Consider the following 26042-nt stretch of genomic DNA (forward strand, 5'->3'; position numbering starts at 1 on the left):
TTCTAGAGGAAGACTCAGGCATTCGCCGATATCAACATGTGAAATGTGAAGTCAGTGAGTAGCGGACAAGACTTTCATCTGTTCCCCAAATAAAGTAAAATTATTTGAACTATTTTATATATTCTTAACATGTGTCATAGAAGTAGGTTTGCTCCTGAAACATGCCTAGAGCAAGTAAAGGCCATTTCAAAACCACCCACTTTATTCCACACACAAAACGGATGGCAGGGGAAGAACCGGAGCAGTAAATAGACCTCACCTCCAGTCCCGGCTCAGCCACTGGATAATTGCGTACAAATTCCTTAGCCCCTCTCTGTCAGCCCCAATTCTCCATGTAAAACGGACCTTATACCTACGAGACACGCCTGCATGGGGACAGGAAATAATATGTATAAAACACCTGGCACATTTTTGATCGTGTATGTGTGCCTAAAAATGATTGCTAACACAGTACTATTAGGAATATCTATCGGCTTATATGCTGCTAATGAAAATATTTTTAAATGTGAAATTGTCTCCAGCTCAAATGCCAAGACAGTAGTTTTTCTGTCTTTGTTAGCACATCTCTGTGTTCATTTGCCAAGTCTCCTACAATTCCTCTTTTTTTTTAACTCTAGAAATTTTATAGAAAATCTTTAAAATTTATACTGTTTCATAGAGGTGAGAAAATAAAAATCAAAAACATCCAAACTTCTAGTTATAAAATAATTGTCATTGGGGATGTAATGGACAGCATGGTGACTGCAGTTAATAATACTGTATTGCATATTTGAAAATTGCTAAGAGAGACCTTAAAAGTCCTCATTACATATACACAAAGAAAAAGAAAACAGATGCAAACATTTAATATGGAAGACCAAGTTCAACTGTTGAATCTTAAGAGATTTTAAAATGCAAGAAAGAAAATAATGCTAAAAGAAGCCACATTCAACAAAATCCAGGAGCTATTTATTATCCACTGAATGCAAAATTATCTTCAAATGAAATCTGCTTTTTTGTTTGGGCACTGATTCCTATCTGAAAAAAAACCAACATATTTTCTCAACATGCTTAAAAAATTAGATAGGCAAAGGAAAGTTAACACATACCTTGAAAATATGGTCATCATTTATTTCAGTTTGATATGTAAAAGAGTCTGACCAATTTATTCATTGGAAAAATTATAAACTGGCAAAAATGCAAATTAATAAAATATAGTATGTTCTAACCTCTAGGCCTAATATTTAGAAATTAGGTTTCCGGTTGGTAGAAAGATGAATTTCCTTATAAGTTACTTTCATTTCTTTCTTTTAAATGAGACTTGGGTTTTAAATCTAATTAAGAAATTGAACTATATGCATGGGTTTTAAAGTTACAATTCACTAGGCTTTTTTTCATCTCACAATATTCTTCTCTCTTATGAGTTCCATTGGTTTGCACATTCACTCTCTGATGTGAATAAAATTAATTTTGTGTTCATAATGGTTTTGAGAATTCTTTCATTTCTTGGAAACCTTGGTACATATTCTGTGGTACCCTTAAAATCAGAACCAGGATTTCCTAATTTACAGAGCAGTTGAAGTAGGCAAAAAATGGCCCCCAAAAGATATTCACATCAAATTCCTGAAATTTATAAATGTTACCTTACTTGGATAAAGGGTCTTTGCAGATTAACTAAGTTAAGCATTTGGAGATGAGATCACCCTTGATTATCTGGTTGGGTTCTGTACTAGTCATTAGTCAGAGTTCTCCAGTGAAACAGAATCAGCTGAAGATACAGTATCTATATGCCTGTGTAAAATCTATATCTATCTATCTATTGAAAGATTTTAAGGAATTGGCTCATGCAATTGTGGGGACCAGCATATCCAAAATCCATACAGCAGGGTAGAGGTAACAGTTAATACATTCTTAAGTCTCAAATTTGTAGGTCAAGTCAGCAGGCTGGAAATTCAAGTAGGTTTTTTTATGTGACTTTCTGAGGCAGAATTCCTTCTTCAGGAAACCTCAGCTTTTGCTTTTGAGGCCTCCAACTAATTGCAAGAGGCCCATTTACATTATTGATGATAATCTTCTTAAAGTCTACTGATTGTAAATGTTAATCACATCTACAAAATACCTGCATAGAAACATCTAGACTAGCATCTGAGTGAACAGCTGAGCATCATAGCCTAGTCAGGTTGACACATAAAATTAACCCGTGTCCTTAAAATATACACACAGAAAAAAACATACAGAGAAGAAAAGCACGTGAAGATGAAGCAGAGAGATGTGGCCACAAGCCAAGGAAGCTGGCAACAACCAAAGCTAGAAGAGGCAAAGAGCCACTTCTCTCCTAGAGCCCCAGAGGGAGCACAGCCCTACCCATGCCTTGATTTTGGAAATCTGGCCTCCAGAACTTTGAGAGAACAAGTCTCTGTGGGGGTTTTTTGTTGTTTTTTGTTTTGTTGTTGTTTTTTAAAATATATCTTTATTAATTTCAGAGAGAGGAAGGGAGAGGGAGAGAGAGATAGAAACATCAGTGATGAGAGTTGTCATTGATCGGCTGCCTCCTGCACGCCCCCTGGTGGAGAGCGAGCCTGAAACCGGGGCATGTGCCCTGACTGGGAATCGAACCGCCATCTCCTGGATCCTAGGTAAATGCTCAACCGCTAAACCACGCGTGACTGGGCAAGTCTCAGTTGTTTTAAAGCCCAGTTTGTGGACTATTTTATGACTGCATAGGAAACTAATAGAGTAGCTATAAAGAGAAAATTAATACCTACCTCATCTCAGACAATTACTTTTAGCCAATTAATCTAAACCTCTTCTAATATTACTTTATGATATAATATGACTTTATCATTACAGGTATATTTTCACCTACCCATACCTAAAGGATAATACACCAATGCACATTTTTAAAGCAATGACCATCTTGCTTCTAGATTTGATAAAACTAACTTGATCAACAAATACAGGTTATTAAATATAGTGTAGGGTGGAAAGAATAAAATCAGAAATTGAGGAGTTTATCTTGAGTCATGACAGGTAGTGGAAAGAAGGAATGTAAAGGAGATCTATTTTAAAGGAAGATCCACTATGATTTAGTTGCCTCCAAAATGAATGAAATGAAGAGAAATTATGCATCAAACCTGACCAAGTCTTTGGGATTGGGTGATTAGAAAAACAGGGGTACATCTGACAAGAAGTTGAGCGGAGGTGCTGTGTGTGACATGCTAACGTAGGCGGAATAAGGGAAGGTTTCGGGAGAGGGTAAGAGAAGAGGGCAGCAAGCATACATGATAAAGACTTAAGTTTGAAGTATGTTCAGTTCGAGGGGTTGAGTAAACATCTTGGTATGAATATTTTCATCAACAGTGAGTTAACACTGAAGAAGATACAGAGAGAAAACAAGCCAAGAATTATAGACGATTCCGTTAGTCTTTTTTTACTTACATTAAAAGGCATTGTCAATCAACAAATGCAAAAGTTTAATGTGATTTTTTTGCCATCAGCTCTAAAAGTGAATAAAAAAAGCTATAAACTGTAATGATATTAATGAGCTACGCTATCAATGACAAATATTAGTATTATGTGATTATTGATAACATTTTTCTGCCAAAAGCAGCACATTCTGTTTTCTGTACTCTTTATAAGGAGCCATCCAAAGCAAAGAGAAATATTTTAATTTCAGAAAACAATGACACCAGTAACAGCGATTATTGTTTAATTACCTAATAGTGATTGGGGAAGTTATTTAATAGTAATTTATGACACATAATGTCATATGCACACAATATTTTTTACAAACAGCTTCAGAAATTATGTCATTTTACATAGTCAAAGAACTTAAGCCTCCCCATAATTTCAGGTGGTTTCCTTTGAAGGAATTACTAATAGCAAACACATATATAGTGTTTGTAGGCAGCAGGCATTGTTCCATGTGCTTTTTGTGTATTGACTCATATGGTCCTCTGAAGAATCCTATCAGGCAGATATAATTATTATTCCTAGTTTATATATGAAGATATTGAGTCACAGTGTAGTTAAGAATCTTGCCCTAGACCACACACCAATAGGAGTTAGACCAGGATTTGGCCCATAATCCAAATCACTAAGCTGTACAGCTCTATGTGATAATGCTGCTATAAATAAAGGCTGATATGCACTTCAGGAAAATGCGATAGGTGTGCAGAGCTAGTTTCTTTCTTTTTTTTTTATTGAAGTAGAAACTAGCTGTAAAACAAAAAGACCAATTATGAGAGTCAACCTTCCATTTATCGTTTGCTTTTATACTGAGATCAGTGAAGATTCATCACTAGCTCCTTTTGAAGTTGCTTTTATTTCTTCCAAAGAAAATTCTGAAATTTCCTTTTTTTCTTGAACAGTGCTACAACCCAACTCTGTCAAAGCTCTTCAAGCAAAAGAAAGGGGGGGAAAAGCCCAAAGACGGGAACCACAACAAACAGAATGTTAATCAAAAGGCAGCACTTGTTAAATCAAACTGAACACTAAGCTGTCAAATGAATTGCTCAAGTTTTTTAGTTGTTTTTTTCTAAGTTTCATTTCTGATGATCCAGAACTTTCTTTAACCAGCTGAGTCAGAGAGTTTGTTTGAGTGCCAAATCAATGCCATCAGATACTTTCTGGGTCAATGACTCGAATCCAACACAGAGAAGTTAGGTTGTACAGAGGAAAGAAATTACACTATGAGGTTTTCAAGGCATGTCACACAAACCTCAATCCTTAGATGGGGCATTGCAGACTTTCCCCTCTCCTACCAAGGAGAGTCTTAATAAGCACCAAAGTCTAGGCAACATTAACTCTTGAGCTCAAAGAAAGAAAATCAACATCAAATCTCATCACCCTTCCAAATCTTTCTACTGGCATCCTTTTTCTCATATGTCCTTTCTTGGTGTAGGTGACCAGTTGCCACAATGACAGCTCTGCAGGAAAGGAATGAAAGTGCTGCTGCTGCCATCACCCTGAATGAGCTCAGGCACCGCATACATCATCTCTTTAAAACGCCCGGGGCCTCACTGGCACCCAGCTTGGAAAATTGAATCCACTCTCACCACAGTGCTGGCTGTGTGCTGCTGTGCTGCTGTGCTCCCAATGTCCTATTCAAACTATCCTTTGGGATGTGAAGGGAACAAAGGGCTACTGCTAGGATAGCTGCGTCTTCTCATTTTGTGCCCTAAAGAAATTATTTGATTCCATGAAAACAGGTAAGACAGCTCTTCTAAGTAATAGCTGAAGAAACTCCTATGTCTCTTCTAATATTTCATCAGCACAAAAAAAGCCAAGGACTTAAGATGTTTCCCAGTTGTTCCCAACTCTTCTTTGTACATCTATTAGCGAAAATCACAGCGTACAAGGAAAAATCTATACTCAGTGATAACAACAGATATATTTAGACACTATAGCCACATATTATAAACTACAGAATGGAAACCAAGGTCTTATCTTTATAATACTTTTGTAGATTACCATATCCATAGTTAAAAATGACCAGTTTGACAAGGGGCAAATACCAAGACCTACTGGGAGAGAAGAGAAGAGGGCATGTCAAAAACACAAGAGTTTTTCAAACAGTATTATCCAACTTACATTAGAAACAATCATGGAGGATCTGCTCAAGACGAGGGTCAGAGCACAGGCTGCACTTCACTTCTTGTCACAAATCTCTACAAATGACAGAAGATACAGACCCACAAGGAGACACATGCCCCACAGGGTGAAAAGCAGTGACATGAGATTGGAGTGGCTGGGTAGTCCTCTACCTCCATACACACACTTGGAGTGAGAAAGAGCTACCATGCTCTCCCAACCACATCTCCAGACCCTACCCGGCCCCTTGAAACAGTTAATGCCCCCGGTGGTTGACTACATTCCGTGGGATCAGAAAGCCCCTACATCTAGAAAACAGACTACTAATATACTCCCCCCATAACACAGCCTAACTGCTCACACAGTCATGAGTCTGACTACAAAAAAACACTTTAGTCACATAATATTAACAGCTATATTTATTAATACTAAACACTTCATTGTTCTCATAACATTAAAACTTAATGCTTATTGAGTGATAGGGATGGGGTGTGTGCTAGCTTTGCATATCTTAATCATTTAAATCTCACAAAAACCATGTGGGATAGGAGCTCTAATTGCCTTTAATTTATTGGTGAAAAACTGACACATAGAAATATGAAGTCTTTAATCACATCTCAGGCAGTGGGGCTCTCTGGACCTCATACTCTTGACTACTTCGCTTACTCTTGATTACTTTCCTAAACTTTTTCTTGCGCTAACTTGGAATCTCAATTACAAGGGTGAGCACACAGACATTTGAGGAAAACCAATGTCATGAGAAACGGGTAATAAATATTAATATATATGGAAACAAAGTTAACAGACTAAACTGCTCAAGAATTTAGATTAGGGTTCTTTGCAAGGGTGCTTGATATGAAGTTCCAACAACCAATAGCTGCCATTGCTGCAGTTCCGTCTTTCAGCTTCACGGTGTTTCCATTGGCCAAAAACACGCTAAGTTGTCTCTCAGGTCAAAGTATTCAAAAAGTAATGGCAAGGCAGATCCACCAGAAATGGACACTTGATTTCCACGACAAATAAGGTAATGCTGAATCAGCTAGTGGAGCCACTTTCTTTGTTGCTACATGGACATACACAGCAACACAAATTGGAACAGAGTGGAACCTGTCCCCTGTTGGCAGGGTCACCCCAAAGGAATGGAACGATCAGTAATCATCCCAACTGGTATAATAATAAATTGTTTCAAAACCAGCTCATAACTGATGCCAAGTGAAAGCACTGTGTACTCATTAAAATACAGTATGATTGGAGAAATAAAGTACATTGGAAACCTTCAAAAATAATTTAGATTAAGTATACTTAATATCATCAGGGAAATAAGAGGCTATAACATCCACAGGAAAGAATCAATTAGCTTCCAGAAAAATGACAAAATGATCATTGACATTTAAATCTCAAAAGACATGCTGAGTAAGAGAATGGGCACAGCTGAAGAACACATTGGAAGAGACAAGGAATGAAATACAGAGTGAAAGAAGAGTCAAAGGATGTGGAGGACTGATTCCAACATTTGACATTAGGCTTTTCAGAAAAAGAGAATAAAAGAACAAAGCAAGAGAACGTGTAAATAGAACAAAATGTCCCAAAACTGAGGAAAGTTTTAGCTTCCCAGATTTAGAATTCCCAGTGAATGCTGGGTAAAATGAGTAAAACAGATAAATCATGATTAACTTTCCAGAGTTACTAAACATGTCTATTTCGCAGCTTTTGGTCACCTCAAAGTTAACATAATGAGAACATATCTAAGATTGAACTCACCTAATCTAAAAAGACTCATATAAATCTCCTTATTTCTATCATTAATATTAATATTCTCCCAGTCCCTCAGGCTCCAAATGCACTGACCTCTTTAAGTTTTCTCTTTTCTGGCCATAATAGACTGAATTATGTCCCCTTCAAATTTATATGTTGAAGAACTAAACCACAACGTGATGGTAATTAGAGTTAGATGAGGTCATGAGGGTGGGGCTCTCGTGATAGGATTAGTGCCCTTATAAGCAGAGATAGCACAGGGCTTGCTCTCTCTCCACCATGTGAGGACTCGGTGAGAAGGCTGTTGTCTACAACCCAGGGAGAGAGCTCTCGCCAGAACTTGACCATGAGGGCTCCCTGATCTCAGGCTTCGAGCCTCCAAAGCTGTGAGAAAACAAATTTCTGTTGTTTAAGCAAACCAGTCTGGTATTTTGTTATGGTGGGCCAAGCTGACTAAGACATTTACCATATTTATTCATTATTCCACAGCTCTTCCAGTTATAAAGAACAGACTCACTAGGGCCCCACTGAGGGGCCATGGTAAAGACACATATGGTGTAAAAAAAGGTGATGGAATCATATGGAAGTTCACAATCAAAAGACGTCATAATCCTGGTCTCGCAATTAGGAACTGGGAGATAGTTCTGTAACCAAGGCAGGATCTATGGATCTGAGACTCAGAAACATAAGAAATGATCATCATCATTAAACAGATTCAATTGTACTCTATGGATTCCTTCTATAGATCTGCCTACTTAGTGTTCCTATCTCCAATTCCCTAATTCTTACCTTCCATTCTCTACAGCTTCTCCTTAATTATAGTTCTTGCTTCCTTACAACTCTGAGTTGCTGTGACCCATTTTGGTCCTGCCTTTGCTGCTGCCCTTGACGTCTATACCATCCACTTGTTATTTATAATTGATTACATCCTAGTTTGGTTTTATTTACTTCTATTCTCCTTTATGAGACCGAGTCTATAAAAAGTAGCTATTTGTCTATTTATAACAAATCGCCTTAATTGGTCAATTTAGTGAGAATGTCTCTATGTAGGAATACATAAATTGTTGAGCGTGTCCAATCTTTAGGTTATCGCCTTCCTCTGAACTTGTAATATTTATCATTATACAACTGACCCAGCAGTTAATCATGGGTTTGCTGTCCAATTCACCCCTTGTTCACTGTCTTTCATAGCTATTAAATTTTTATATTTGTTTACTTATCATCGTTTATAGCTTGTCTCTTCTAGGCTTTTTTTTTCTTCTAGAATTGGAGACTTTTCTACTACTTAATGTTACATGCTTATTGATTCGAGTCCATTTTACTCAGCCTTCGGTAGCTTTGAGAAAATTTAAGTTCTTCAGCTTTTCCATTTTCAAAATAAGGGTAGAAAGGAGCAATCAAAGCCTGTACATATTAGCTGATTACACTATTTGAGTATATTAAAGTACAGGAAGCCATGGCTAAAGACATTAGCTCTATTAGAAGTCAGAAAAACTATTCCAAAGATTGGGTTCAGCACTTCTTGATTAGACAGAAATCTCTCTGTTTTTCTTTTGACTAAAATTCCTGCTTCTATTCTTAGAGCAGAGGAGGCCAAACAATAAAAATTACTATTGGCGGTGGACTGGTGTGACCAGTACCATGGGACCAATGCTTTGTCGCAAAACATTTCTTAGGAATATTTTTCTTTTTCTTTTTTTTTCTTTTTTAAATATATCTTTATTGATCTGAGAGAGGAAAGGAGAGGGAGAGAGAGAGATAGAAACATCAATGATGAGAGAGTCATTGATCGAGCCTGCAACCCGGGCATGTGCCCCGACCAGGAATCAAACCCTGATCGCCTGGATCCCAGGTCGACACTCAACTGCTGAGCCACGCCCGGCCGGGCAGGAATATTTTTCTTGATAATAGTTCCAAAAGGGAAATCTCCACAATGGCTATTATACAGTTAAGAATTTATAGAATTAGTGGATGGAGAAGGTATCTGGCTCACTATTTAACCCCCTACTTTCTGTGGGAACTGCATTCCCACATTGGGGTGAGCTCACAGGAGTCGTGACTGAACTTTATAGCAGATCACTACCTCTCACTGGGGATTATTGCATGGGTTCTAGAGTCAAGCTTAGCTAATCAGATTTATCTCTCCCTGCCATAGATTTGGGTGAGAGGAAGTTCACTACCTCTGTCTACTCGCTGCACCATGCTGGATGGAGGTGTGGGGATGACCGATGATAGCAGGGAGGACTGAGAGCCCATGAAAATTCATCTGCAGAGGAAGGAAAGAATGACACAGATACACCTAGAAAAGCAGGGGGGGTAAAGTATTGCCCTTGGTTTGCTCCACCCTAATCCTTTCAGTACATTCCACTTTTGCTTTCAAATCTTAATGGACACCGTTGTCATTCTCAATTCTCCCAAATTTCTGTCACTTCAGTGTATTGCATCTACTTTTAGGTTGCCTCCTCTGGCAACTCTAATCCTGCATCTGGTTTACAAGCCCATTCACAATTTACCACAGCTTGCTCTTCTCTCCTTAGCTTCTCCAAAATACTTCATCAATTTTGCATTTCATTTTGATCTCTGTCTCCTGAACATGCCTTAAATATTACTTCCATCTTTGCCCAGATGTTTGCCCCTTTCTTCAGATGCCTGATTCTGCCTTATCACTCCAGGTAGTTAATCTTGCCCCCCTCACAGAGAATATCCCTGTCCCACCCCCAGCTATTTATGGCATCTTATGGTAGTTTTCTAGATCACCCTTTTGGGCAATATTATATACATCCTTGCAGTGTCAGTTTTCTTCTCTGGTATGTAATAACTTGATTGCAGTGTGAGCACTTCGGGCTACCGTGGGCTCCCAATCAGTGGATTCAGTAAGATCCAGGAAAGTAAAGCACGTTAGAAAGCATAAAAATTTAATAGAATCCTGTAGATAGATGTATAGTCTCTAAAGAACTTTAGTTTCTTTTTTATAATTAAACTTACTGTTTTTTGGTGATTTTCAATTAAATGCCTTGTACTTTACTTACTTACAGAAGCAGCATATAAATATATATTTACCCTAAAAACAAATCCAAATAATATAGAATTGCAAAGGATATAATATGAGGCCTCCCTTCACGCAGCACCCACTCCCATCCCGAACCCATTCACTCATCTCCACAGAGGTGATCACTGTGGAGAGCTGATATACATTGTTCCACATCTTTTATTGATGATTTACTTGTAAACATGAATATGTTTTAATTTTGTTAACATAAATAAGATCATATTTTATATTATTCTAAAACTTATTTTTTCTGTATAAGAATAGATTGTTTTTCTTTCTATAATACATATAAATATACCACATTCTTTATAATAGCTGCATTAATAGTCCAAAGATAGATGTATATCAAATAATGCTACCATCAACTTATTGAGGGGCCTATTATTGAGGGGCCTAAGTTACTATTGCAACAATGCTACAATGGAAAAAGATAGATAAATTATGGTGAATTCATTTGTCAGCTGAGTTTGGTGACAATACTACCAGTTGGTTTACCCTAGACTTGATGAGTCCTGATAGCCTATATGGGTTTGTCAATATTGAAAATTAGTCTGTTTAACAGGCCAAATCCAATTCTCATTTTCTTGATCGTGAAGACAGGCTCTTATCTAGAATCTGATTCCAGCTATGTGTGATTCCAGTGCCCACATTTCTTTCATTTTTATCAGGATTCCAGTTTAAAAATTTTTTTTTAATTCTCACCTGAGGATATGTTTTTATTCATTTTTAGAGAGACAGGAAAGAAGAGAGACAGAAACACTGTTGTGAGAGAGATATCGGTCAGTTGCCTCCTACACACTCCCCAACTGGAGATCAAACCCGCAATCCAGATATGTGCCCTGACTGGGAATCGAACCCACAGCCTTTTGGTGTACGGGACCACACTTCAACCAACTGAGCTACCCAGCTAGGGCTAAAACATATTTTTTGTTCCTAAATGTTAGTGCTTATTAAATCTTCGTTAAAGGGTAAAATTATATAAGCAACTAGCTATTATATAATATTCATTAAAATTATTTTTTTAAGAAATCGCTGGTATTTCAACAAAGCAGATGGTTAAATCAAGATTTCACAACATAACAACAAATCTGCATTCTTTGTGTAGCACAGCAGTGCGCTTCCCTCTAGTTGGCAGATGGTGTCATTTAAAAACGCCCCCTTTTAACTATAATGTATTGTTTGAAGATACCACAAATAGAACTGGAATTATTTTTAAACAGGAAAATATAACAAATGGAAGCTAATTTGAATTAGTCTCACAAAGCCTTTAAGAAGAGATATCAGAAGAAAACTGACATACAACTGGCAGCATTTATATAACCCTGGAAAGGAACGTACAAGCTGGAAGAGCAGCACGTAAGCACAGCCCTGCTAGAGCTGTATGTGTAGAATAAATGAAGCCCTGCAACACCGGGTGACTTAGGAGCAATACTTTCATTCTTAGTGTCCAAATATTAGGAAGACACAGCTTACACATCGTAGCCACCAAAGGTTCTCCTAGGTGCCTTTGAAGGGTGAAAGAAACAGACTTAAAATACAACGTTCTACTTTCAACTCCCCTGGCAAGGCATTCAAATAAACACAAAACATCGAGAAATTCTGCTATTTAACTAAGAGAGCAACATGACAACCAGTTTATTAACGCATTCTGCTGACTTTACAGAACTTTACTTCCTCCCATCTGTGAACTGCTCAGAAGAGGCAATGGTTATTGACAATCTCAATTAAGGCCATGGGAAGATCTGTAGGAAATGTTTTATCATTGATTGATCGCTGGCTGTGGAAGAGAACCACTCAATTATGCGCTAATTAATGAGTTCATCAAACAGCATTTTATCATGTTTACAAAGCACAGCCTCGTGTTTATCCTCAAGCTTATCCTGTGACTAGAGTACTGTGACAGCTCCTCTTTCAATTAAAATATATATTCAGCTTCAAATAAAACATCTTGAAAGGTTTTTCCCAGAAGTCTAGTCAGACTTCCTAATTTTGAGGAGCTGCTACATGGTGGCTTTTGGCTGAGGACAACACATAGGGAACATCTGAGAATGATTTCTTGTTCTTTTCATGGCATGTTCCATCTATCTGTAGGCAAAGTGTGAGAGGACACAGCTTTAACAAATTATTTTCTTTCATAAGAGAAGCCTTGTACGACGTAAGCATGTTCCCAGCTGACAGAGGAACTCCAGTTGCTGTCCATGAGAAAATTTCATAAAGTATCTTCTTGGAGTGATAATTTCTTCCCAGCCATGAAAACCAAAACTCTCAGCTCTGGCCAAATGAATAACATACTTGCTCTTTTACTTAGAAGCTCTACATCAAGTTCTAAAATGAGAGCATGGGGATGTATTAATCTATCTAATGACTTGGGCCAAATTATAAATGTTGTGAATTATATAGCCACAATCCCATCTCTTTTTCTGCAACTTTGGTCAAGGGGAAAAACTAGGGTTGAAAAGTGGGTTCCAGGCACAATCCAGATCTTAGCATCTATCCTCATCATCTCGTTTGCAATTGGAAGAAGATTGGGGAGAGAGAAGGGCTTGTGGAATAACAAGAGCAAAGAAGACGAAAAGGGGAAACAGAGGAGACAAAGGGAGGGAGGGAGGGAGGGAGGGAGGGAGGGAGGGAGGGAGGGAGGGAGGGGAAAAAAGGAGAAACGTGCCAGGGTACTGCACCTAGATCTGGCCTCGGTGTGGCCCTAAGTGAGACAGGAGTGCACTCAGAGACCTGCAGACGCACGGCCCTGTCCACCCGCTTCCACCGCTCCTGGAAGCTGCGCTCCATGCGTTTGAGGCGACACAAAGAGGGAAGAACTGCATGTGATGAAATAATCATACATGGAGTGGTCCTTTTTCAGAGACCCACATTGTAAACTATAATCTGTAAGATAAGGGAAGGACAATAAGTTGTAGAGCACACAGAAATGTTCATGGGGGAGTGGGATATACTTCAGGGAGTGGCCACATATTTCACTTTATATTAAAATGACTTTTTTCCATCTTTCTTTTTCTTTCTTTTTTCTTAGCTTCCTTCTTTTTAAAGCCACGCATTTGCCAAGGAGATAAGGTTATACTTATTTTTACTTAAGATTTGCAAGTTGAAACAAAAAACCTGACAATGTGCAAAATGTTATATTAAAACTGAATTTATGAAAGTAGCTAAAACATGTGCATATGTAATGCAATGGCTTCATTCTATTGGATATGATTAGGGAACGATGAAAGAAAACAGTGATGAAAATGTAAAGTATTGGTCTTTATCTCCTGGTTTCTACAGTTCAGAGGAAGTTAGATATTACTGTTACAGTGGCATTGGTGAGAGTTCAGTATATTGCTTTTGAGGCTTTTTAGAACATATTATGTATGAATTATTTTTTTAAACTTTGTCTCAGCTAGTAAATTGCACCCGACAGTAATTTTCCTATTATACTGAAGTGAGATCTGATCCAGAAAAAACCTGGATGGTGAGCTAAGGATCATGATGGTCTGGGGTAGCCAATGAATTACTCTCTCAAATATTTTAGAAAACACTTTTTCCTAGAATGTGGTACGTATCTTGTAATTGGTCAGGGTGCATTTATAGGATCCATGTGAATGGAGACACCTGTCTGGTATATCTTGATATCACACTCAGAACTCATACGGCACTTTATATATAGTAGGTGAAAATTAAATGTTTGTTGGATGAATGAGTCATTACTATTCCTAAAAGTAGTTAAATCTGAAGAGAGAAATAAGGTAAAAGGTGTCATTTCAAAGCCTTCTTGAATATGAACACAATTTATACTGGTTAAAGACAAAGTTAAAAATATTTTCTCTTTCCTTTATATCATCCCAAGGGTTTTGTGGAACCAGATCTTAACAACTTCTCAAATATACTTTTAAATTTGAGGGGGTTTTCTTGTATTTACAGAAGATATGCACCACTGAAACAGGATAGGAGAAACAAGGCCATGTTTTAATATTTTATTTTAGTAAATATTACAATTAATTTAAATCTAATCTCTTCAAAACAGATAACAAATGAACACACTGAACTTATTTATAATGAACTTGCCGCCAATGAAGGGTCACAAAAAGCCTGAATTTCTAGACAGAACTTTTTTTTTTAATCCTCCCCCGAGGATATTTTTTCCATTGCTTTTCAGAGAGGGAGGGGAAGAGAAGGAGAGGGAGAGAGGGAGAGAGGGAGAGAGAGAGAGAGAGACCGAGTTGTTGCCTCCCGCTGGGGGCCGGGCCTGCAACTGAGGTACATGCCCTTGGCTGGAATCGAACCCGGGGCCCTTCGGTCTGTAGGCCAACACTCTAACCACTGAGCCAAACCAGCTAGGACCTAGACAGAACTTTTAAAAGTAAATTTAAAAAAAATGAAATTCTGATTTCATGCAGAGGCCTGTGTGAAAATGATTTATTGATGCTTAGATCTCCATTCATTTGAGAGGTCTGCCCTGACACCCTTCTGCAAGTTTAGGTTCCCTGTTCTTCCAATGTAATATTTGGGTATTGTAATTGCCAATTGATTGCATCTTTTTACTAGGTGGTAAATTCATCCAAGGCATGAAATATCATATTTAATACTGTATCTGCAGGTACAGCTTCAGTCAAATTAGTTGTTCAACAGACATTTGGAACAATCACAAGATAAACTCTTTTAGCCTACAAGTTTAAGGTCATAATGAAAATGTCAAGTTTTGAAGCACCTTAATTACTAGCTAGGTGGGTTTTCCCCCCACAATGACACCCTCTCAGCATCTCCTCAAACTTCAACCATTTATTTTAGCACACATCAAAAGAACAGCATAACACGCGTGGCATTTCACTATTAACCAGTTTAATTTTTGTCATGGATAAAGTAGCTCACCTTCATTTGTATGCTACGTTGCTTCCTAACCTTCAAAAAGATTAGAAAGCAAGAAATCTAAGTTCCAAGTGCAGTATAATTTCTACTTCAATGTAATGTGATAATAATAAAGCGGCCTGCCTGGGCCAGTGCTTTCTTCCCTGTAACGAGGTAATTTTAAAGACATGAGTTATAATAGCTATTTCCCGCTCTCCAGGCTTATTGGCCTCAATAGAGTTCAGGCTGTTGCTTACCAAATGGGCAGAAAAGTGCACTGATGTCACAGTAAATAAGACAAGGCTGTCAAGAGCCTGGAACAACTTGATACTCAACAAACGTTCATTCCCTTCACTCCTTGCCCTGCCCGGAGCACCGAGAATCTTCGCGGCAGCCGGGTTTGAAGCACACCCCGGCAGAGTCGGGGATCTTCATCCACTCTGAGGATACACAGTGTGTTCCTACTTACTGACATAAGAGTGACATCTTTTCTATCTCAGAAGACTCACCAGATTTTGCAGGATCCAGACTGAGGCGGATGAAAGGGGGAACGCACGACGCACCCACGTCTTTAGCCAGTGACAGTAGTGCCGAGGCCATGGCATCACCGTAGGCTCCCACGGAGAGCACCAAGTGTCTTCTGCAGCAGACACAGCTTCAGGGACACAGAACTGACTAGTCTCCCTTTCCCTCGGGTGTCTCAGGAGTACTGGCATCTTGCCCACATCCCTGGCCACCAGCAAAGAGCAAGCCTCCGGGTCCTACCACTCACTATCCCGCTTTCACCCCGCTTGTTCTTTGCACACTTGCTAATTCTCCAAGGCTCTGCTCCCTTCTAAACAGTCAGTGTGTCCTCTCAGACCCGGGCCTGTGATCACTAAACTTCATCTTCATTTTCTTTTTTAAATTTTCCCTTCACTTTCTACACCCAAATTCGAATGTACCCTGAGCACATCGGGTTTCTTTTCTTTAAACCAGCCCTCCGTAGTGGCTGCTTTTTAACTTTCGTTTACAATCTATGTGCCTTGGCGCCAGGAGGTTGAAATGAGGGTCTTTGACCTGTTTTCCCATTTGCAGTTCTTTTAGTCCCATTAAAAACCCGAATTCCTCATGCTACCCAAATGCACCATCCACCAAATCTTCTCGCTAGGGTCATCTATCTAACTCAGGTCATTCATTGACAACATTGGTATCTTCTCTGTCATCCTTCTGAGTGACAGCAACATCCTATAAATGACCCTCCAGTACTCTGATGTCTTTATGCCTTGACTTAATCACCTCTAGTAAACTTTTCCTATTTCCCTTCTCTGCCTCCTGTCCCCATAATAACACCGTAGTCCTGGTTTCCACCTGGAAATATTCCAGCTCCTTCCTCTTGTACACAGGAATGTCACTGACTACATCCTCTTACCCTCTGCGTTTACTCAAATACATAATTCACAAATGCTACTTCACAATGGCTTTCAGTGACCCTTCCACTTTTTCACTGTCCATCACCATCCCCTTAGCTTCACTTATTTCCTTGCGTGGCTTTAATTCCATGGTCCATCATTACAGTCTATGCCTTATAAATGTTTCCAGTGTCTTGGCCCCCACGGAACAATCCTCACCCAGTTTCAACACAATTTTCTGCCATTATCTGCATCTGTGCCTGAGCATCTAATGTTGCTGGAAGAAATCCAACAGTGGGCTGACTGGTTCCACATTAGACTCACAAAAACAAACATCACATGGCACTCAAGACTGCCAGGAAATTCTTTTATGATTCCTAATAAACTCAATTTCCTAGTCTCTGAAATGATTATTTAACACATTTCCTTCTCCGCTGAACTGTCCCAATTCCTTCCCCTGCTCATTCTTACCTAATACTTATACTTTTTATATTACTGGGCAAATAGAAGCTATCGGGTGAGGATTCCCCCATCTTCCCACCACTGAATCTGCAAATCTGCCTGCATCTGAACACCCCCCTCCCCTCCTGTCACGATGGAGGAGGAGTTCCTTCTGTACTAAAGGCCAGTTTCTCCACTTGTGCTCTGGATCCCACCTTCCCTGTTTCCTCTGGGGTTTTGTTCTCGCAAGGTATTATCTTTGCCTGGTAGCACGAATTCTTCCTTTCTCTTAGGTCATTCTAATCAGTACGTGAAAACACGGTTAAGGGTGTTTATATCTTTAAAAAAACATGCATTTCCTTTTACCCCATACTCTCTCTAGCAGCCCTTTTTCTTCTTCCTGCCTTATACCACAAGCCCTTAAAAGATTGCACTTTCTTCCTGTCCTATTTCTTCCCCTACCAACCACGCTTCAGTACACCCCAAGCTGATGTCCGTCTACCATGCTTCCGAAAAGTCTCATCAAGATCCCTACAGAACTCCACGGGGCTAAATTCAGTGATGCCTCTAGCCGCATTTTTTAGCAAAAGCTGCCAGAGCTGACCCCTCTCCCCTTCTGGAAACACTCCATCTGCCGGGCCCGCAATACTACGCTCTGCTGCTTTTGATGCTCCTTTCTGAGGGACTCCTTGCCCCTCTTTCTTTGTTCTTTTTCCGTTACTCGACCTCCAAACAATGGAGTTCACTGATAATCAATCCTGGACTTCTCAGGTTTTCTCAGCTTATGTTGTCTTCTCACAATAAACTTACGATCCTGGGCCCTTAAGTGCCATCTGAAAACACTGAAGATCTACATATGTCAGGATATGTATTTCTAACTCTGCTCTACTCTCTAAGCTACAGACTCACTTCAGCTTTGTACCTGACATCTCCGTATTGATGTCTAACGTGAATTTCAGCCTCGGCGTGGCCAAATCTAAGCCCTGTTTCCCGCCCTGAAGCTGCCCCCCTCATCGCCAGCGCCTCGATAAGGACCATCACCATTCACTCAGTTTGCTCAGGTAAAAAAATTAAGGTATCCTTGGTTATGCTTTCTCCTCCCTCTTCCTAAAGCAGCAAGTCCTACTAGTTCTATCTCCAAAATTTATCAGTAAGCCATCAGTTTTTCTTTCTACTATTAACACCCTCATCTGCAAGCATCTTGGTAGTGTGGCGATCTAATTTCTATCTTTGTCCCCCTATTCTAATTCTCCAAAGAAAGCCAGAGAGATCTCTTAAAGACAGTAATTAGATGACAGTGCTTCCCTGTTTTTTTTTTTAAAAAAAGTTGTTCACACTTCCACTTTTCTTACAGTAAAACTCTCACATTTGTCTGAGAGACCTTGTGAGATGTGGGCACTCTCTACCCTTTAGCCTCATGCCCCAACACTCTCGGTAGTGCTTCGTGGGGTCACGTAACATCATTAGCTCCCTTCACTGCATTTTCAAGATTTATACTTGTTTGTTTTCCCATTTATCTGACTCCTCCACAAGGCCTTAAGTTTCACAAGGACAGGAATCTGCTCTCCTGTTTACCTCAACATTCCCAGCACATAACACAGTGAAGGACACTGAGTATACGCTCAATAAATATTTGCTTAATGAACAAAATAAATAAAGAAATGTATGAGAACACACCTAATTCCTGCTCAAAGTCCTCATTTATAGTACACTTATTTGTTATAGAGCCACAGGGCTGACATTAGAGGCCTTGCATGGTGAAATGGTGTTTTTCAACATAAAAATACACTGATCTTAAATCTAGAACTAAATTGTAATGAAGTCCAGAAGCCAATATTTTTCACTACAGAAGTTTTAAAGACTGCTCTTGTCCCATGATCTTGAGCACCAAACATCATAAAACCTGTGCATACGTGCCCAGCGGGGTGGCTCAGGGGTTGAGCGTTGACCTATGAACCAGGAGGTCATGGTTGGATTCCCTGTCAGGGCATATACCCGGGTTGCGGGCTCAATCCCCCGTGGGGGGCGGACAGGAGGCAGCCGATCAATGACTCTCATCACTGATGTTTCTCTCTCTCTCCCTCTCCCTTCCTCTCTTTGAAATCAATAAAAAAAATTAAGAAAAAAATTTGTGCACATGTAAGGTGCTTTCCAAATGATTTCTTAAACTAGTTCTGCTACATGACATCAAATACTATAAATGAATAACCAGTATTACATGTGACTTGCTTCTAGATTAGAAGGCAGTAGTACTACAAAAGATAATTATACTGTCCATGCCCCTCATTTAGGATTGCAGATGGGTCGTGTTCTAACACTTGATTTAGAGACAGTGTATGCAGTAGTCCTGTCTGCCGAGACAGATAATGCAAACAAACCTCTGTAGGCAAGATTGTGAAATAGAGAAAATATCTCAAGAAGCCTACTTATCTCCAATTCTAGGTCCTCCCCCTCTCCAAACATCCAAATCCATGCAAAATTCTCCTTTCCATCCCTTATCCCTTTATTAAAATCTATACTCAGGAAAAGACCTGGTGAGTCATCAACCTAGTGTTATAAATTATAGGATAGCAAAATAGGTGAGTTCTCCCCATCTGAACACTTAACATAATCTGAACATTTAACAATAAGGTTCCAATTTAGCAGAGCAAACAAAACTAACTAAAAACACACACACAAACAAAAAGTCAACTCTATCATGGGAGATTTTTGCGTTTCTGACCCAGTTAGTGAAGGAAGTCTTGAAGGCAAGAAGACTTCTTGTTAAGATGAAATTTAAGTCAAGATTGAGAAAAATATCTCAGCTTGCTCACTGGGTCAGCAACAGTTTTACCTAAGTTTCAGGTTTTAAGATAACTACCTGAGGTCAGTTACTTAAGTCTCAATGATCAAAGTTGGCTATGTCAGTTCTTGAGGTTGAATTCTGTAAGTTAAACGATCATGAGCCTGCTGAGGAAGCAAAAAAAATCAAACTGCTTTTCTGAACATATTTTTGTGTTTCTACTAATGAGGGTTAGATAAAATGTGGCATTATATCAAGCAGAAGCTCCTCTAGGGTACTCCACACAAGAAACAGAATAATGAATTCACGTTCATTTGCTCTATGAAGAGTGGGGAAAATTAAAGACAGTAATATACCACTTTGCCCGTAATTTTGTCCTGCTAACTCTAACATTATATATTTCTCTACGTGATAAGCAAGTAATTGATTTTATCTCTAAAACATCATCATTTTAAAGACTTAAAACAAAACCTTATAGGGAACCTTTATCAAGCTTAGGACACAAACACAATATATCTTAAAAACAAACAAATATTGAAACTCTGTCTCATATGTGGAGGGTGCTGATCAAACAAAATGATGAGTTTGGCTTGTTAAAACCAGTAGACAAATATAACTGAGACTATGATGAGAATTTATCATTTTAAAACTGTAATAGGAGGTACAAATAATTCAAAGTTAAGAGTGTATGAATATTTATTTTGCCTTCATCTAATTAAAGATTTGCCTGAATAATTACTGTCTGGGGGGAAATGCATATTAGTTCGATGCTATGCTACAATACATTTATGTGCAAATTAAAATCTAGATGGTAGTAATGATATCTGGTAACAAAGGAGATTCCTGATTCTTAATTCCAAGCTTCCTTAAAATTTCTCAGGAAGCTTTAATCACTTCTACCATCACTGTTACCCTTTCTGTGCTCTTCCCAACATATAATTATAAAGACACAGGCATCCCTAAAAGATCTAAGAGATACTTTTACATTTCTTACAATTTAGAATGCAATGATTATACATTTAATCTCCATAATGCATTATTTATTTATATCTATATTAAAATATAACTTTATATTTTTCAAAATAAGCAAAATTTTTAAAAATTTTCAAAAGAGGAAAATTTAATGATGCTACATCAGTATTTTAAATCACTATCTGTGCCTTTCTCTTTCATTGAACCTCATCTTTACAGAATTAGGATATACCTTTGGAGAAAACACAATTTTATTATTCTGTCAGGTTAGTACAATGACCAGAGCTAAGTAACAAACACCTTTCTAGTCACTTCTGACATCCCTTACATTTGATCCTAGTGATGCAATAGTCTACTTGAAGAAATGCAGCATTCACACTCTCTTGAGTTGGGTTGCCCAGAAGCAAGTTCAGGTGCCCATATCTTATTAGGGAGCATTTTTGTGGAAAAGGGAGTGAGGGAAGCAGATGGAGAAGGGGCTAAGCTCAGGGTGGTCTAACTGGAGTCTACCTTCCGCTTGATTTTTTTGGGGAAGCAACAGGTATCAATTGCCAACTGCATAGCAGAATGTACTTCCAACTTGAAGTAAAGAGGCCACCTTCTACATCCTCTTATCATTTGGTCATTGGTCATCGTGTGGGGAAGGGAAGACAATTCAACTCCTGTTGGAGATAGGCTGAGCTGCTGGCATTCAAAACTTGGAGAAGGGAGATTAAAGATGGCAGTGGACTGAGTGGAAGCTACACTGACACTCTCCCGGGACCAACTGGAATTACAACTAAAACAGAGAAAACCCATCCTGAATAATCAACTGCAACTGAACATGAGCTGGAGAGCACCCTCCTAACCAAGGAGGAAAAGTGGAGACCGCATAAAGACTGGTAGGAAGTGTGGAGGCGTGAGAGGGCTGGCTGGGCTCCCACAGGCAGCAGCTGAAGCTCAGCTGTGGGGGTTCCCACTGAGGACTCTGGGGCCTAAACCCCAGGCTGGGCTTCCCAGCCCAGAGCACCAGAACTGAGAAACGTGCCCACATAACATCTGGCTGTGAAAAGCAGCTGGGCTTCTCTCTGCCAGGGAGAGATGGCTGGAAATGCAGGCACCCTCTTAAAGAGCCAACACACAAAGTTTCGTGTGCAGCCACTCACCTTGGGCTCCAGCAGAGGGAGGGTGGAGTGGACTGGAGCTGTGTGAGGAGAATCTAGGGTTGTGGGCTCTGGAGATAGAGCTCAGAGGGCACTCCTCTGGATTCCTGTGCTGAGTCATTCCCCCAGACTGCAGAGGCAGACATTTACCTTCCAAGCAGCTTCTGCCTGAGGGAAAAGCAACTGCCCCACCCTGCTGGAAAACCTCTCACCTTACTCAGAGGAGTTTCTACAGCCTGAGGCTCGTTAAGAGAATCAGATTAGTCATCCTGTAGGCAGAGGCAGATTTCAGAATGCTTTGAGTCTCTGCCTGTTCTGCTTCTGAATCTGGGCTTTGGAAAAGCAGACTTTGGTGTACATCTTGGTCCTGTCCAAATGCACCCAGCCCCAACAGAGGGGACCTCAAGCTGTAGGTTGTTGAGAGCTCCAAACAGAGTACTCAAGGACAGTCACAAACAGCGTCTGACACTGGAGATAAGCAATCTATCAGATATAGAGTTCAGAATACTGATTGTAGGGATGCTCAACAGCATGAAAAAATATATGGAAACTATGAAGAAAATTAAGAATGACAAAGAAGAAATAAAGAATACACTGCAAGGAATAAACAGCAGATTAGAGGAAGCTGAGGACTGGATCAGCAAATTAGAAGGCAGGGTAGAAAAAAAAATCACTCAGTCAAAGACCCAAAAAGAAAAGCAATTAAAAAACAGGACAGTTTAAGGGAGCTGTGGGACAACATGAAACATAACAGTATTTGCATCATAGGAGTGCCAGAAGAAGTCGAAAATAAGCAAGGTGTAGAGAGCTTGTTTGAAGAAATAACAGCAGAGAACTTCCCTAACCTGGTGAATGAAAAAGTCACACAAGTTCAGGAGGCACAGAGAGTCCCAAGCAAGAAGAATCCAAAGAGGCCCAGGCCCAGACACATCATAATTAAAATGCCAAGAATTCAAGACAAAGAGAGAATCTTAAAGGCAGCAAGAGAAAAGCAATGTTACCTACAAAGGAGCTCCCCTAGGCTGTCAGCTGACTTCTCATCAGAAACTCTACAGGCCAGAAGGGAAGGGCATGAAGTACTCAAGGTAATGCAAAACAAGGATCTGAAACCAAGGCTACTCTATCCAGCAAGGCTATCATTCAAAATAGATGGTGAAATAAAGAGCTTCCCAGACAAAAGAAGGCTGAAGGAGTTTACCACCACCAAACCAGCATTGCAGGAAATGTTAAAGGGACTGCTGTAGTAAGTAGAAATAGAAGCACTGCAAGAAATGTTACAGGGACTGCTATAATATAAGAATAGAGAAACATAGGCATAAAGAATTAAAATGGCAATAAATAAGAACCTATCAATAACAACCTTAAGGATTTTAAGGGAGAGATCAACAGCAATACAGACATAGTCATGGGCTTTAACACCCCACTGACTTCACTGAATAGCTCTTCCAGACAAAAAGTCAACACAGAAACAGTGACTAAATGGCACACTAGATCAGATGGATTTAATTGATATTTACAGAACATTTCACCCCAAAGCTGCAGAATATACATTCTTCTCAAGTGCACATGGGTCATTCTCAAAGATGGACCACATGTTAGGACACAAAACCAGTTTCTACAAGTTCAAGAAGATTGAAATCATATCAAGCATCTCAGATCACAAGGGCATGAAATTAGAAATCAACTACAGTAAAAACAAAAACATTCAAACACATGGAGGCTAAATAACACGTTATTAAACAATGAATGGGTTACCAATAAGATCAAGAAAGAAATCAAAAACTTCCTGGAAACAAATGAAAATGAGCACACAACAACCCAAAATCTATGGGACACAGCGAAAGCAGTCCTAAGAGGGAAGTTCATAGCACTGCAGGCCTACCTCAAAAAGCAAGAAAAATTTTTAGTAAACTATCTAATCCTACAACTTAAAGAATTAGAAAGCTCCCCTGTGAAACAGTCTGGACCAGGGCTTTTGTTTGCTGGGAGTTTTTTGATTACTGCTTCAATTTCATCAGTTGTTATTAGCCTAGCAGGTTTTCTGATTCTTCCTGATTCAGTTTTCCATGATCTCGCTCCTATGTAGAATCTAAGAAAATAGATTGAGGAGCAAAATAGATCCAGAGACATAGAAGCATAGAACAGACTGATGAATCTCAGTGGGAAGGACTGAGAAGCATAGAATAGACTGGGAATCTCAGTGGGAGAGTGGCTGGGGAGAGATTAATCAAAGAACCTATATGCATATATGCATAACCCATGGACACAGACAATAGTGCGGTGAAGGCCTGGGGGGCGGGGGATGGTGGATGCAGGGTGGAGGGGATCAATGGGGAAAATAAGGGGGCATATCTGTAATACTTGTAATAAAGATAAATTTAAAATAATAATAAGTAAATGTTTTGTACCAAAAAAAAAAAAAACTTAGAGAAACTTGCTGAAGGGCTCACCTATAGTATAGGTGGGGCTCTGAGCCACACTCCAACAGCTGAGACAGCTAGGATCTTCCTTAGTATTGTATCTGTTCATCAATATTAATTTGATTCTGTTAAAGAAACAGCCAGCCTGGCTGGGCATAGCTCAGCGGTTGAGCATCGACCTAGGATCCAGGAGATCAGGGTTCGATTCCTGGTCAGGGCACATGCCCAGGTTGCAGGCTAGCTGATCAATGACTCTCATCATTGATGTTTCTATCTCTCCCTCTCCTTTCCTCTCTCTGAAATCAATAAAGATATATTTGAAAAAAAAAAAAAGGAACAGCCAAACAATTTTTCTGCATGAGCTTACTCAATATTATTTTCCCTCTTTAAAATAAATAGGCCACTTTGTGTATCTAATCATATAGGTGGCCTCCCAACATGTTCTGTATGGAACACACACTGCCCCCAGTTTAGGAAGAGCTGGAAAGAACTACTTTCCCTCTTTCCTCGAGCAAACTGTCAACACAGGCTGAAAACTGCTCATTTGGGTGTTTAATGTAAGAATCACTTTTCGTGAAACCTAACAGTTTGCTCATTTTGAATGCCTATGAAGTTTCAAATTATTTGCCTTTCTAATTTCCATCATAATAGCTGCACAATATGATTTACAGCTTTCCATGGATATTATACTGCAAATATTAGGGCCGTAAAGCATTTATCATAAACCACTGGGTAAATTCTCCACTGGTCTGAGACTTCCCCAGCTCCTCAAAATTAAACATGGGCAAAGAAATGCAGTTTTGACAGCTCTAACCTTTTCATAGTCTCAAATACATATGATTATATGTCTGAACAATTTGGGGGAGCAAGTTTTAGAATGAATTTCTTGTCACACAATACAGAAATTGCTACTCTGGAAGACTGATGACAATCTAATGTTGACAGTCGGACAAAGAGAGCCTTCCCTGTGACTTGAGTTCACAGGGTACACTCTAAATACAAGCCAATCACTCAATATTTCCATGAAAATGGTTACTGATTAGGAGCTGAAAATTCAATTTATTTTGAAAGCAGCTTTATCTCTGATTTAATGGAAAGACATCCAAAGGCCTGGATGAAAGCTCATGTGCCAGGGCTCCCAGTTATCCACTTAGCAATTATTAGTGATGTACTCTACAGAGCACGAAAATCCAGACGAAAGTTCAAAAGGTTTACAGCCACAGTTCACTTTTCACATGGAAGAAATGGATTCATTTCACCTTATCCTACCTCCCTAAAAGTACGCTGTGAGTGTCAAAATTTGAGCAACTTAGACTCACATCCGGAATCTTTCAAAGGGACTGGGACACCAGAAAAGTTCTTACAGGGCAAACCCCCTTGCGACAACTGCTGTTTAGGGGGGGAAAAGAAAATGTTTATACCAAGGGGGAAAATTCCAAATCCCAGACAATGACTGTAACACAATTCTAGTACCTGAAACAATCCTGTACAATTCTTTAGCATTCAAGAAAATAACTTCAGGAATAGTATGAAACAATTACAAAGCTGTCACCACCCTCTCCTCCTACCACACACACACACACACACACACACACACACCAGTCTATCATCTAGCATCTATTTTTATTCTATGAACTGTCCTGTTACTAGAATTCTCTCCTGGTAGATAATCTAAGTAGC

The 26042-nt window shown here is 39.4% G+C and overlaps 1 protein-coding gene and 1 pseudogene across 2 annotated transcripts in view; one reads left to right on the forward strand and one right to left on the reverse strand.

Moving 5' to 3' along the window:
* Positions 1–26042, reverse strand: part of CHSY3 (chondroitin sulfate synthase 3) — a 239784-nt gene that overhangs the window by 110227 nt on the left and 103515 nt on the right. The gene's annotated exons all lie outside the window — the stretch shown is intronic.
* On the forward strand, positions 6427–6726 carry LOC308555582 (cytochrome c oxidase subunit 7B, mitochondrial pseudogene; annotated as a pseudogene). The gene has a single exon. The product of its transcript is annotated as a cytochrome c oxidase subunit 7B, mitochondrial pseudogene (transcript).

This window comes from Miniopterus schreibersii (assembly GCF_964146895.1).
Source record: "Miniopterus schreibersii genome assembly, chromosome: 4".
NCBI classification, from domain to species: domain Eukaryota; kingdom Metazoa; phylum Chordata; class Mammalia; order Chiroptera; family Miniopteridae; genus Miniopterus; species Miniopterus schreibersii.